Raw genomic sequence first — 16,223 nt, forward strand, 5'->3', positions numbered from 1 at the left:
TACTTGGAGAGAAATATATCTATGTCAGCAGCCACTGATGGTTTTACACAATGTCTAGCACAACATATTAAAAATCAGAAATTAAAAAGAATATGCAAAGAAGCAGGAAAATGTGACTTTTAATGAAAATAATAGAAGCAAGACTATAGATGATCCAGAGGTTGGAATTAATGGTCATATCAAAATAACTATTATAACTATATTAAATAAAATAAAGAAAAACATGAAAAAAGTGGATGAATATCTCTAAAAAGAACCAAATGAACTTTCCAGAACTATACGGTAAAAAAATAAGCTGTCTTAGAATGAGTCAGTGAATTCAAAGACAGTTCAAAATAAATTATTCAAAATGAAGCACAGATAGGAAAAGAAATTTTTTTGTTTTGTTTTTGTTTCTAATTTAATCTTGATTGTATTTTTTCCATTACCATTTAGTCCCCTTATACCCACCTCCCCCTAGTAATCACCACATTGTTGTCCATGTCTATGAGTCCTTTTTTCCTTTTTGCTCAATCCCTTGACCCCACCCCTTAGCTGTCACCCTGCTCTCCTTTTGTGAGTCTGTCCCCATTTTCCTTGTTAGTTCAGCTTGTTCATTAGGTTCCACATATGAGTGAAATCATACAGTATTTGTCTTTCTCTGACTGGCTTATTTCACTTAGCCTAATGTTCTCCAGGTCCATCTATACTATTGTAAAGGGTAACATTTTCTTCTTTTTTATGGCTGGGAAGTATTCCATTGTGTAATAAAACAACTAAGGAAAAGAAACTTAAAAAAATAAAGGCATTGTCAGATGGTCTAACATATGCATGACTGGAGTCCTAGAAGAAGAGGAGAAAAAATGGGGGAGAGAAATACTTGAAAAGGAAATGACAATGAATTTTTTCACAGCTGATGGAAGACATTACCACAGACACAAGAAGCTCAGTGAACCTCAAATAGCAGAAATACAAAGAAAAAAAACTTCTAAGAACATCATAGTTAATTAGTAAAGACTAAAGATAAAAGAAAATATTTACAGTAGCCAGAGAAAAAGACACATCTTCAAGGGAACAATTATGTGAATGGTGGAAGCCAAAAAAATATTATGACCTCTTATTTTTATTATTTATGCAATTAGTTTTCCCACTTTTTCTCCCTTTCCCCACCTCCACCCAGCCTTAAACAATATCTTTATTAAAGTACTAGAAAAAAAAGAAAACTGCTAACCTAGCATTTTTTACTAAGTGAAAATACCTTTCAGAAGTGAAAGTGAAATACATTTCCAAACAAACCAAAGCTGAGGGAATTTTTCACCAGCAGATCTGCCATACAAAAAAATTCTAAGAGAAGTGCCTCAGGATGAAAGAAATGATCCCCAATGGAAATGTGGAATTTTTAAGAAGGAATGAGGAGCTCCAGAAAGGATAAACACAGATAAATGTAAAGACTAATTCTTTTAAAACTTTTTAGAAGACTAGTGACCAATTTAAAACAACAAAAATAATAAGAACAATAAAATGTATTAGAGTTTATAATATGGGTAGAAGTTAAATATGTGACAATAACAGCAAAAAAGGACTGTGATCAATAAGAAAAATATGAGAGAGAAACTTTTTACATTGTCTGCAAAGTGGTAAAATATTACGTAAAGACTGCGGTAAGTTAAGGATGCCTACTGTAATCTCTAGAGTAGTGGTTTTCAAAGTGCAGTCCCCAGATCAGAAGCATCAGCATCACCTAGAAACTCGGCAGAACTACAAAGTCTTGGTTGCTACCCCAGACCTACTAAATCAGAAACTCTGGTGTTGAGCCTAGCAATTTGTGTTTTATAAAGCCCTCCAGCCCTGACTGATGTGGGTCTGTTGGTTGGGCATTGTTCTGCCAAGCAAAAGGTCGCTGGTTGACTCCTGGTCAGGGCACATGCCTGGGTTGCAGGTTTGGTCCCCGGTCAGGGCGCATACAAGAGGCAACAGATCTATGTTTCTCTCTCACATCAATAGTTCTCTCCCTTGTGTTCTCCCTCTGCTCCCCTCTCTCAAAAAATAAACAAATAAAATCTTAAAAAATAAAAATGGGGGAAAAAACTGCCCTCCAGATGATTTTAATGCAAACTAAAACTTGAAGAGGGAAATCCTCCCAATGGTAGAGCTGTGAATGGTGAAATGTGTGTCATTCACTTTGAGTGGAGGGAGAAGTGACCCAAGGGGAGAATATATCTCAAATCCTGGGCAGTGGCCAAAGCCCTGACTGTCTGGTTAGGAGGCTGGAAGGAGAACTGGAAGATCAGAGATAAGGAGGTCTGTAGACAAACATGTGGGTGACAGCATGAAGTGTGAAGACTTGTGTATTACATGTGGATACTGACCAGAAAGCATCTACTGTGGCAACTGTGGCAAAAGTCCTCAGCAACCAAGGAGACAAAAGTGACTTGACATTAGCCAGTCTTTGTCATCAGTTACCCAGTGTAGACATGATGGACACATAAACAGAGTGGACATGGTGGCAGAAACAAGTTAAGTGTGAGCCCAAGAACATGGACCTCACTTAACAGTGCCAATGTAGCTATTGCTGCCTTTAAATATCCAACTTGTTGGCAACAGGGACCACACTGAACTTCCAATACAGCATTATTCCTGGAGGAAATCAACCAGTCACTGAGTAGCAAGCTGACTATATGGAATCCCTCCATCTTGGGAAGGCCAGCCCTGCCTCCTCTGGGGACAGGCACGAGTTCCAGGTATGAGCTTGCCTCTCCTCAAGTAGCTCCGCTATCTGGAGCTTAGAGGGTGCCTCAACCACAGGCCTGGAAACCCACACAACATGGCATCTAACGAGGAGACCTACTTCACCCTGAAGGCAGTGTGGGAATAAGCCCATGACCACGAGAACCAATGATCACTTCACATTTGCACCATCCAGAGGTAGCTGGCTTCATAGAATGGAAGAACACCGTATTCTTTTGTCATTTTTACTCATTCAAATGGTATATTTTGCCCCGGGGATAAAAGAAGCAGAGAATATTGATATGCAGAGAAAACAAAATGAAGTAATGATGTAGAGGGAAGCAGATGCACGCGGATGGAACAGATTGTGTTCCGACAGAGCTCTAGTTTCCCGTTCTCGTGTTAGCCACAGCCAGGGAGATAACTGTTTCCTGACAATGAGCCTCCTGACAATGAGCCCCCCGTCTTTGTGCATAGGCACGCCTGATTTGGTTTCTGTTGCTTGCAACTAAACGATCTCGTTTAATACAATAAACTCAAAAGGGGCAAACTTTTATATTTACATGAAGAACTTCCAATAAATAATATAGTTGTCCCCCAAATGCAAAGAACTTCGTTATTGTTTTGAGATTTAGACAGCCCCTCATCAATGTGCAGAAGAGACTTCATCTATTACAAACAGGCCCCTTCCCACCCTAAGATCCTCTGACGACTAACAGGAAAGGTATAAATCGGAAAACAACATTGTTCCACCAGTCGGAAAAAAATAATGAGTTTCCAAGTGCTTGATAACATTCCAAAAGAAAATGTGCAAGAATGTATAACACTGTAGGGGAAAAAATAAACAATCCTAGATTTAGAATTAATTAAAAATCTGGAGCAAAAATTTAAAGTAATGAACCCAAACAAAAATCTAGAAGTATTTGGAGTATGAAATACAAGAACAAAAATACCAAAGTAGCTTTTAAATATACATAATTATTTACTGACTGAAATAAAAGTTGAAAAACATCTCAAAAATAAATAAATTAGGCAAAATTCCCTTTTGCTTTCTCTTGATATCACTGCCAACAATGCCCTCTAGTGGTAAATTAGATAGGCACTGAAAATGGAAAAAATGAAACACAATTAAGCAAGCCTGTTAAACTCATTGCTACGATTTTTTATGAAAATATGAACTTTTACACTTCCAGTTGGTAATTGAATGTTATATTTGGCAAGAAAATAAATCTTCGCAAAGTATCTCAGCATATACCTTAAAGCACGAGCATTTCAAAGCCAATTTTCCTCTGTGGTTTTCCTGAACATATGCCAAGCAGCACATGAAAATAACCATCTGCAATGTCTTAGAGAGGCATTTTGGGGTCACAGCTTCCACTATGTACCTTACAGAAAATAAGACCTACTTTTATTGAAAATGAAATCAATCTCCCAAATACTTCTGCTTTTAAACCTAATTACCTTCAAGAATCATAGTTTCAGACAACAGTAATGACTCTTGTTACCACTTTCAAGATCTTATCTGAATTCTGAACTCATCAACCAGACAAAGTCCCTTTGCTTAAAAATTCTTCAAACTGCAGCTCTCAACCACTGGAGTAAGCCAGTCAAAACAACAGTTACAGTTACAGGTATGGAATTTCTCCAGCCCTGGCTCAGCAAAGAGCTTCCCAAAGGAACTTCAGCTGAAGGAAAAGAAAGAAGACAATGTACACAGCTCACACCCCTTTAATTCAAACCAGCCAATTGCTGGCTCTGGTCTCGGGCTCAAGATTTCTTTGTCTCTGCAAATGTTCTCCTTTCTCTCCCCTCTAAGCCGCCTTCTCTCATACTTTCTGACCATCCTATATTCCCTTCAGCAACTGATTATGTGTGTGATTTTGAGAGACACTTAAGACTCTTTTACGATAACTATATTTGCATTAGACTATTTGCTCTGAATATCTTTGACTAAGGCATTAAAATACTACTCTGTTCCAGGAATTCATCTATTTAAATAGAAACACATCCTCAGATAGCTATGCTGTAAGTTGACAAGAGCCATTAATATTAATAACAATTCCCTTAGAAATACTGAGATGACCGCATTCTGTGACTGCTAACCATTTCCTGGTTTTGCACTCCTAAAATTGCATCCAAATACTGAGTAATAAATCTTCCAAGAACCCCATCAACGTTAGACAGAATTCATGAGGAAACCTAAACTTCAATGCCACTTTCTCCATTACCACTTCTCCTGCGCCAGAAATACCTCAGATTTTGGAGTCATATGATCCGGCTGAGCTGTTCAGTAGGTCGTCCACCCAGATGAGTTAAGGAGTTTGGGGGTCCACCCAGATGAGTTAAGGAGTCTGGGGGGACTCACAGAGTAATCAGCTGACAGTTTCACCTACACTAGGACAAGTGAAAACAACAATGTGTAAATCCAAGATGATAACATATGGCACTGTATTCCATAAGGTATGCTATCTAGAATGATCCCTAATGTATTTGACCATGGAACTTTTTTTTTCTCGAGTACTTCAGGAAACCAGGGGTATTTAAAACTTTGTGGGATATGGTTGTCAATGTAAGGAATGTGCCCATAAAAATATAGGTAATTTTTATGAGTTTATTTGAACCAAACTGACAATTGCCAGTGAGCAAAATCTCCATGGATTGAGAAAATGCTCTGGAAAATGGCAGTTTTACCACTTATTTTATACATCAGAATCAAAGGAGAAGACGTAAGTGGGTTACATGAAATTCATTGTTGGTAGGTTAGGGAGGCAGGAGGAAGCAACGCGGGGCTGGAGGCGGGGTGGGGGGAACCTCTGAGAGTAGAGAAGAAGTAATCCAGATAGACACACACTTCTTTTACATCGGTGGGTATAGGATATTGAACATTCAACATTTACAGTGCATAGAGGTGGTTTGTGGGAGAACAAGATAACAGTGAGGGGTTCTGTGGTCTCCTGCTCTGAGATTGTGCCCTGAGGGGTCTAGATAAAGAAAATCACTCTCACATTCCAAAGACCGTAGACAGGCTCGGTTAAGCTAAAGATTGACCTTTGTCAAGGAAGATGCTGGGAGATGCGGCCATAACTCGTGTTCAGTTAGGAAGTTTTCATTTCAGACCATCCTGTGTGTGGTTACTTTAGGTCTCTGAGTTTCTAAGGCTGCCATGCAGGCCTCTTGTGAGCTTGTCAGGTTTAGTATGTGGCCCCTGTTCATCCACATGGGATAGGATGTTCTCTAGAATTTTTCAATTTCAAAGTATATCCCTTAAATTTCCTCAGCTGCACTAGCCGTCTTTCAGTTGTTCAGTAGCCACATGTGACAGTGGCTGCCATACTGAACAGGACATTCTGTCCTTTCACAGAGTTCTACTGGACAACACTAGTCGCGAGTTTTCCCTATTATCTTGTAATCACATCCAAACTCCAGCCCTTGAACCACTCACAAAAATAGTAACTTTACAGTAGGAAAAAAAAAAAAACCTGTTAAGAAACACCTTAACCAAGTGATCAAGGATAACAACCCTACTAATAGTCCAAATAGACGTCATATACCTCCTGTGGTGTATATTACAAAGAATACAACATCTCACATGCACTATTCCTGCCAACAATACATAACCTGAATGCAATCATTAGGAAACAAACAAATACGAACTTAAGGATATCCTATAAAATAACTGGTCTGTGTTTTTTAAGTGTCAAGGTCAGAAAAGAAAAGAAAGAACTGTACCAGATAAAGGAAACTAAAGAGACATGACAGCTAAGTTCAATGCATGATCCTTGAATAAATCCTTGATCAGGGAAAAGAGTAACTCTACAGGAAGTTATTAAGGCAATTGGTAAAATTTGAATATAGACTATGGGTTAGAAAACAGTACTATAAAATGTTTCTCGATTTCAACTGTTACAAGATAGTCATACAAGAGGAAGTCCTTCATCTTAGGAGATAATTACATTGAAGTATTTAAAAGTAAAGGAGCGCTCTCTGGGTTCCAAATAACATGGAGAAAGCATACCTTCCACTGAATGAAGCTAAAACACTTGGAGAAGATGTACGGAGCAGCTACCTGAGGTCTTCTAAAGGAAAGGCAACAGGTAAATTGAGGAAGACAAGCAGACCCTGAGAACCACTAAACTGATGGTGAGTTTCTCTTTTCTTTAAATCGAATGTTTCCCAGCCTGAACTCAAAGGCAGCCTGAAATTCCGAAGTACAGAACAGGTGCTCACAGAATATGCTCCCAGAGAAGCCCTCTCTTTCCTGTCTGAGGAGCACGAAAATGGCCTATCGTGGGTCAGAAAGCTTGGAGGAAATCCCTTGGGGATTTTTCCCCCTCTCTTGGCCAAGCCTCTGGTCAATGCCACCTTCGCACAGAGGCAACAGACAATAGCTAAGCAAATGCCCAAAATTGAGAGGAAAGAGAACCCTTCTCTCTGACCAGAGGAATTAAGGATCCAAGAGTGAGAGGAACCCCTGTTGCTCTTTTCTCTCTGACCTCTTGCTACTTGGTCCAGGTAACAGACACAGTTGCGGAAAGTACATAACAAAGTAGGGCAACTAAAGTCAGGAAGACCAGGGACAGGCTGCCTGAGAGCAGGAAAGATTTCCCTGGGGGAAATCATAAAAAGAAGTTGAAGAAACTAATACCACAGAACTATTTATGAACTCCTGCACTCATTCCTGAGCTGTGCATGCATGCATCTGACCCTACAGGGTGGACAACTGCCCCAGTGTCAGACCGGTCACCGCTGTTACACACAGGGACAGACCCAAGTAACACAGCAAAGGCTTTGAAAACTGAACTGACCTTCAAGTTGCAGCCAACAGAAGGCAAACTCAATTGCCTGCTAAAACAAGGGAGCAAGCAGACATTCTCCATAGCATTTAAATAAGACTTAAGTCCCATAACATCATATCCAAAATGCCCAAGATCAAAATCAAAATTATTCAACTACCAAGAACCAAGAAAATCTTGACATTTCTCAAGAGAAAAGGCAGTCAACATCCACAAATATAGATGTTGAAATTAGACAAAGACTTTTAAACAGCTATTAAAATCATTCTCTAATAAGTAAATGTTAAAACTCTTGAAACAAATGGAAAGGTAGAAAGTCTCAGGAGAGAAATAAGATATAAAAAAAAACAAAATAAAATGTTAGAGCTGAAAAAATACAATGACTAGAATGAAAAGCTTATTAGGTGGGTTTACTAAATGAACTTCTAGATATCAGTAAAATTATCCAATATGAGCAATAGGGGTTTAAACATACTACTTTACACACTGAGACGAAAGGACCTGTGGACGATACAAAAAGGTCTGACACAGATGCCATTGGGGTCTCAGAGAAGAACAAAAATGATCCTACAGATTTACATGTGCCCCAAAAGGCAAAAAGAGTCAATGGTACTGAATGTATGTTTCTTAATTTATAACAACAATATTAATACTTTAGGTAGAAGAGTAAAGAACTATGTTGGCTACAACTTTCTCTCAAATGGTTCAGAAAAATATATAGATAGACCTGCATAGATAGAATGCTATGTAACAAATAGGGCAAAATGTAGAAATTGGTAAATTTAGATAAAGGGTAGAAAGCAATCCTTTGTACCATTTTTGCAATTTCCCTAGAAGTTTGAAGTTACACCAAAATAAAAGTTGCCTTAGAAGTATATAAAATGCATTTCTAATAAAATACATTTTAAAATTACTTCCAAAAATACCATGTGACATATGATATGCCAACATTTTTGTCATCCCCTTCACTCAATGCTCTCCTACATCTGAACTTGAGAAGTCCTATGCAATAAACCTGAAATGGCAAATATTTTCAACTTGTGTGCTTACTCGAATCTATTGTTGGTAGGAAGTAGAAGCACCCAGTTGAGAAGGATTCCCAGGCCAAGTCCAGGCTCATGAAGGAAGAATTCTGCTATGGATTAGTGATGTCTGCCACAGGTGCAGACTAGGATTCTGGCAGGCTGAATGCCAAGAATAGCCTGATGCAGCTTATATTGTCCTTTTACTGTTTTAGTGCTTCTCTTCTTCAAATCACTGCCTAAAGCTCTAATAGTCAATGACATTTTTTATTAATTAGTATACATGTTCTCAATAGCTCTTTTAGAGATAGCTTATAATAGCTACTTTTACTTAAAACTTTTTATCACTTACTAATTATCCTCTCATGCCCCTCACCCTTCTTTTCCTAGTTTTTAATCTAAATATGTCTTTATTTGATTTTGCATAAACAATTAAAATAGTCTCAACTCTTTCCTTCCTTCATCTTTCCACACTTTAGTTCATGCTACACCCACCGGCTTTCAGAAGCACACATTAAATCCTGTTTGTTGCCTGCCTAGGAACTCGAGTCTGTGCTCAGCATGGGAGACAGACACTGTGGGGGTTCCATGCCTACCCTTGTAAATTCAGGTCTAGGGAAAAGGCCACCATGTAAACAGATAATTATAATCCCCTGAAAAATTCCTACCAGTTTTCGCATCTATAAAATGAAAACAATAATTATACATGCTTCCCAAAGGATGGAGAGGATTAAATGAGTTACAGCTCATAGTCTTTAGCATATGGTCTGCCATATATTCATCATATAATAAACACTGATCGTTAATATAATTAACTCCCAACTGCCAAGTACAGTGTTATGAACTATGATCATTTCAGTTTTCAAAGAGTGAATTTAAATCACTTTTTCAAGCCACCCAGCGTGTTAGGGAATATTGAACGAAGCCAAAACTCTTCCAAGTAAAATAAACCATCTTCTTTTAATTTTATCATCCATTTCCAATATGTTTCTATTATGAGTTTCAACAGAAGATGCTCCCTATTTTCTTCTCAGTCATGCGGTTCCTACAGAGGAGAACAATGACATAATCCCCACAGCCTACTTACAACATTATGCCCTGTAATTCTTGCCAGCACTCACAACTCGACGTTTTTTTTTCCCCTCTCCTAATAGTCATGCATATTTATTGGCATGAATACATAAAATTAAATCAACAAAATGAATTATGAATATGACATAGAAAAATAATAGCGACGATGAAAAGGCAGACAGGACAATAAAACCCAAAACTCCTAAAACCCTGAGGATTTGAAAAATAAAATGACATTACACTTTTCTGAATCACAAAGATAATCTCGGAAAGAGTCCCAAAGAAAGTCTGGAGGATGTGGATAAAAATCCAAAACTGTCATCCATTTCCAAACATGCCCAGAAAAATATGTTCTCCCCAGGCTGCCAAGAAAACTGCAAAACAGAGGTTTTATTTTTTTTTAATCTCATGTTATGGCTTTTCAGATGTGTCCCAGAATAATTTTAAAAATAGACAGGCTGCTCTTATAAACAGGAGCGCATCAGATTTCTGCAGGGCCAGGGGCGGAAACAGCAGAATGCAAAGACCTGTGCTCTGACAGGAGCACCACCCATAACCCGCTGCGTGACTCTGCACAAGGTGCTGCATTATTTCACCGTGGTTTCCAAAGCTACAAAGGTTCCAGATAGTGACACCTATTGTTGCCTGTCTTAGTGAGTCGTTATTGAGAACAATAACTAGTGTTTGTGCAGCAATCTAAAAACTGACTTTTTCCTCACAAATATTATTTTAGTTACTACAACCCTGTGAGCTGAGTATTATTATTATTATTACTACTATCATTATGTAATTTTGATAAATGAGGATGCCGACATTCAAAGCATCTTTAACCAACCTGGCTAAGGTCAGAGGAAGTGGTAAAGCAGGATTCAATCCACATCTCCTAACTCTACAGCTTTGCTTACCTCCACGGATTGTAATTGTTTGAATGCAAGAACTTCCATTCATCATATTCGCAGGGCTGAGTATCATCTCTGGTACACAGTTCTCGCTCAGTACATGTCTGATGAACTAACTGAGGGAACCAAGATTTCATTGTGGGAGGTCTGGTTTACCAAAGGTTAGCCAGATAGACAGTACATTTTCTAGGATAAAAAGAAAGTTCTGGATATTTATGGATCACACAACCAAAACAGAGTGAACTAGACATGACTAGATCTATGGATTTGCCTAATTGATTCACAAGTCTATCTTTCTCTCCATCTCCTTTGTGTTTATTTCTCTCCTTTCCTTTGTGTTTATTTTATTATCAAACTCCTCTCCTCAAATGGTAGGCAATGTTACTGATCTTGTCCTTGATGATCTGATAGCCCAGAATAGCTGGCTAGCAATCAGAGAGAGACAGGGATTATCTCTTTCCTGAGAGTTGGAGCAGATGTCCTGGAGAGGATGTTGATTAGTATAACTTGAGTCATGTGCCCACCTCTGAACCACACACTGAGGCCAGGAGAACAGGGAACTCAGGTTAGTTATACAACGTTGAATGGGTTGTGTGCCCATCCCTATGCTGGGAAATGAAGGAGAGTCAACCCCACCCAAGTCACATGGAAGGGGTTCCCACAGGCTGGGGTTCTATTACCAGACATGGAGGGAAAGGGAAAACATGCTAGATGAACAAAAATTCTAACTACCAGAGTTCACTTTGATTCTCTTCATATCAGCCAGTTATTTTGCTTTACTCTTTTTAAGTTAAATCTTGTGAACCTGAATTTTTCTCCTGCTTCAAATCTTCCTGTAGCTTTCTATTACTCTTAAAATAAAATTCAAAATCTCCCAGAAGGCTCAAAGACCTTTATGTTCTAATCCTACATCACCAGACTAAATTTCATGTCACTCTTTCTTCATTCTCTATTCCAGAAACCAAAGGTTTTTTTTACATTTCCTCACAGTTCAGGTCCTTTCCCCAGGCTGTTGGTTTCCCTGGACACACCCATAGCTTTCCTCGCAGGGGCTGTCTACTCATTTTTAGAGCTCAGCTGGGTCACTCCTTCCTTAATGAAGTTTTTTTCTTGACTCTCGGGAGTAGGACAGATCCCCTCAGTTAAACTCATTCAAAGCACCTGTGCAGCTCCTCCAGCGCATTTGTCTTCGTTGGAGTTGTGTAAGTGAAATAAGCCAGGCAGTGAGGGACAAATACCATATGATCTCACCTTTAACTGGAACATAATCCATAGAAGAAAAAAGCAAACAAAATATAACCAGAGACATTGAAGTTAAGAACAATCTAACAATAGCCGGGGTGGGGGGCGGGAACAGTGGGAAGAGGGGATTACAGGAACTACTATAAAGGACACATGGACAAAACCAAGGGGGAGGGTGGAGATGGGAGAGGGAGGTGGGTTCGGCTGGGGTGGGGTGGAGGGACGGGGAGAAAAGGCATACAACTGTAATGAATAACAATAAAATTTAAAAAAAAAGATAATTACTGCTTACTCTCCAATCTCTTCTGTTAAAATGTAAGCTCCATAAGGGCTGAGACTTCCTGTCTCGGTCCCCAGTGGAGTCCTAGCACCTCACCCAGCGCCTCACCTATGGAAAGCGCTCATTTTTTCCCTCAATAAATGAATAAATTTGGTTGGGGACCAGAGAAAGCTGATAAATTGGTTTTAGACTGAATAAATCTAAAATCATGACAAGGCAAGAAGTTAGAACATTTGTACTAGACAGTTGTAAATATGGGAATACCGCGATGAGGAGAGTCCAATGCTCCGTGGGACTTACCGTCTTTCTAAATATCAAACCTGTGTTGCTTCCCCAAATGCAGACTTATTTCCACTTAGGTGTTGAGTTGATGAGCCTGGAAGTATAAAAGACCTGGTTCGTTCTGGAAGTATTTGCTGTCTAAAAACATAGTACTTTATTTACGAGCTCATCCTAAACTGGAGTGCTAAACACAAACCAAAAAAAAAAAAGGAAAAATATTGTATGCGGAAAGCTGAGGTAATTTTAGTTTTATTTACACAGATCATTCATCATAGAAACTGAAGTCAGATTTAGAGATTCAAACAGCCCCTGCAACGGGTACATTTTCTACCATCCTTTCCCTTGGTAAACAGCTTTTAGAGACATTAAAAGCACAGAATTTCTTCCTGAGAAGAGCCCAGTGTTCTGTCTTTTTAAACATCCTCTTCTCCAGACCCACTCTCTGAAACACAAAGGTTTTGCTTGTTTGGACTTATGAGCTTAAAATGTACTTCTCACAGAGTGGTCTAAAGGGTGTTTCTGTTTTTTCCTTCCTGAGGTGTGTGCAAGGGAAAGGGAAAAAAAAAAACCAAACTATACCACAAATACACTCCCATCCAAAATAGCCCAACAATCATTTTTCTTAATAATATTTAACAGCAAGTGGCTAGTGTCCTAGAACATTCAGATATGTCAATGCTTTAATAAAGAAAAATGAGACTGATGTTTTCAATAACCAATTTTGGTTATAAAATACAGATATTTGGCTATTTTTTTTAAATATCAAATATCCAAACTTGAAGGAAAAAATGATGGAGAGGAGAAAAAAACACAAGGAAAAGGAAACAGCTGTGCTTTAGCTTTACTTCAAAGTCCAGCCAAGCTCTTACTAAATTCACAGTTTATGTCGTCAGCAGCAAACGAGAAAAACCTGAGGACCAGGAAAGACAAGCAGATGAGAAACCCTAAGAAGGGAGAGGTTGGGCAAGGAGGAAGAGAAGGAAAAGATGTGAGGCCTTCTTTGAAGTTGAGTTTGAACTTCAACATCTTTTTATAGTTTGGCCTCCAAGAATTTTCTCCATACAGAACCTACATGTTGCCTACTGCATTTCCAAAACACAACAGGAGAATAAAGATTTAACCTGAGGTGAGGAATAGGTAAGTTGCTCAGCTACTTGTCCATTTGCCTTCTCCATGTCGAACCATTGTCTTCATCCCCCTTTCCTGGCTCTTCTGCTGAACAGAGTGGTGGGGTGTGGGGACCTCACAGGCACCTGAAGACTGGACCATCGCCGTAAGCACATTGCATATGTGCACAGCCCACAGGCTCGGAAATGGAGGGAAAGTAGGGAACCCTGTGCTGATCAGGCTCCTACAGGACTAGAGGTCCCCTGCTTCTTAGTTTTAAGTGCACCCAGATCTGTCCTTTATTTTTCCAAACCCGCTCTTTGTCTGCTCAGTAATGCCTACAATTCCAGGTGTAAAAAGCAAATTTTGTGGAAGAAAAGGCACATTCAGTTAAATGTTTAAAATTGTGTAAATTATTGATACTATAGTCTCTTTCAGAAAAGAAGTTTTGATGTGTGTGAGGATGGGGAAGACAGGAATGAGGAGGAGGGACTTGTGAAGGGCCAACAGAAAGGGCACAGAAGATCAGGCAAGCAGAAGACTCTGGGGTTTTTTTGGGGGGTGGGGGGAGTTGATTTCTGTTTTGCCTCTGCTACTGAATCCAGAGAATAGTACTACACAAGTGTGGCTATGCTCTAAAACAGGGGTGTCAACTCACTTTCACCAGGGGCCACATCAGCCTCACAGTTGCCTTCAAAGGGCCGAATGTAATTTTAGGACTCCATAAATGTAACTACTCCTTAACAGTTAAGTGAGAGCTCGGTGCTGCCACTGGGTAGAAACAAGGTGCCCAGCCAGATAAACAAGGTGGAGGGCCACCTGTGCTCTAAAAGAGGTCAATGTTAGCAGATAAACAGTAACACCCCATTCACACGTAATTGAGATAAAAATGCCAGGGTGGTACAATAATTACTATGTAAGGAAGTAGCTTCTTATGAAAATTGCAACTGTAGGCCCAATCTCCCCAAAAGATAAGATTTCTGCTCGTTTCACAGAGTAAAATAAGTCAACAGAGTAATTTGGAAGTGCATCACATACCATATGCCTACTTTTATGGACTGAATTGTACTTCCCCGAAATTCATATGTGTAAGCCGAAATCCCCTAGGTGATAGTGTTGGAGATGGGACCTTTGGGAGGTAATCAGAGTTAGATGTGGTCATGGGGGTGGGCCCCGGATCTGATAGGATTAGTGCTCAGTAGGAAGAAAGGACAGTTTGCTACCTCTCTTTCCTCCATGTGTGGACACAGCCAAGGAGGCAGCCATATGCAAGAGGGCCCTCACCAGGAACCTAACCACCTTGACTTTGAATTTCCCAGCCTCCAGAACTGTGAGAATTAGATTTCTGTTTTCTAAACCTCCCAGTCTATGGTATTTTGTTACGTCAACTCAATAAGACTGATACACATACTAACAAGTATCATATACGCATACTATGATTCACAAATTGCATCCACCCTACAGGAATACCAACAAGAATGTGTAAAGCTGTGTGCATGAGAACATTCATTGCAGCAGTTGGTAATGGCAAACAAAGGGGGAACAACATTGTCTTAGTTTCCTACGGCTACTATCACAAAGTACCACAAACATATAAAATATTTCTGGATGGCTTAAAACAACAGCCGCACCGTATTATTGCATCGTCCTGGAAACTAAGTCTGAAATCAAGGTGTCAACAAGACAACGTTTTCTCTGAAACTAGTAAGGGAATTCTTTCTTAACGCTCCCCAGCTTCCAGTGCTTTGATGGCAATCTTGAGCATTCCTTGGTTTGTAGGTGCAACACCTGAATCTTCCGTCTTCCCATGGCATTTTCTCTGTATGTCTTCATATCATCTTTCCTCTGTGAATGTCTGTCTTTGTATCCAAGTTTTCTCTTGTTATAAGGACAGTAGTCATGTTAGATTAAGACCCTCCCTAATTGCCAAAGTTTAACTTGTTTACCTCTGTAAAGACTCTATCTCTGAATAAGATCACATTTGGAGATACTAGGGTTTAAGACTTCAACATATCTTTTGGGGGGACAGTGAGGGGAACACCATTCAACCCTTAACAAACTTAAAAGTCTATCAGTAGTGAAAATGGAATTCTACATGCCTATAATGAACCCTTTTATAGTCATAAAAACAGACAGGGAGATATATTGACCTGGAAAAGTAGACTGTCCGCAATATATCCTGAAATGGAAAAGGTGAGCATATCAGACCAATATGTATAACATGGTCTAAAAGGCCTTGGAATTCTTATCTGAAATAATGTGGTTTCGTCCTGACACACCATTTGGAACAAAGCTTACCAGAATATTTAATAGTATATTGGGGAGAGGGTGGGATTGGAGGGTGAGAGAGGTAGTTTCACTTTTGTTTAATTACACTTTTTATTTTAAGATAACTGTAGCTTCATGTGCAGCTGCAACAAATAAATCAGAGACCTCATACACTCGTTACCCAGGTTTCCCCACTGAAAATATGAAGAACATCACAACCAGGATGTGGATTTTGGTACAGTCAGGATACAGATCACTCCCATCACACAAGAGTCTTATTCATAGCCACAGCCGCTGCTGTTCCACCCATACTCTCCTCAGCCTCGGCAAACACTAATCTTTTCTCCATGTCTATAATTTTCTCACTTCAAGAATGTTATATAATGGATTCCCACATAAGTGACCTTTGGGAGTCAGCTTTGTTCCACTCACATAGTTCTCTGGATTTCCGTCCATGTTGTTGCATGTGTCAGTAATTCATTCCTTGTTATGTCTGAGTAGCACTCCATGGTGCGGCGGTGCCACAGTTTAACAATTCACCTGTAGAAGAACA

Source organism: Desmodus rotundus, chromosome 3 (assembly GCF_022682495.2).
Source record: "Desmodus rotundus isolate HL8 chromosome 3, HLdesRot8A.1, whole genome shotgun sequence".
Lineage (NCBI taxonomy): Eukaryota > Metazoa > Chordata > Mammalia > Chiroptera > Phyllostomidae > Desmodus > Desmodus rotundus.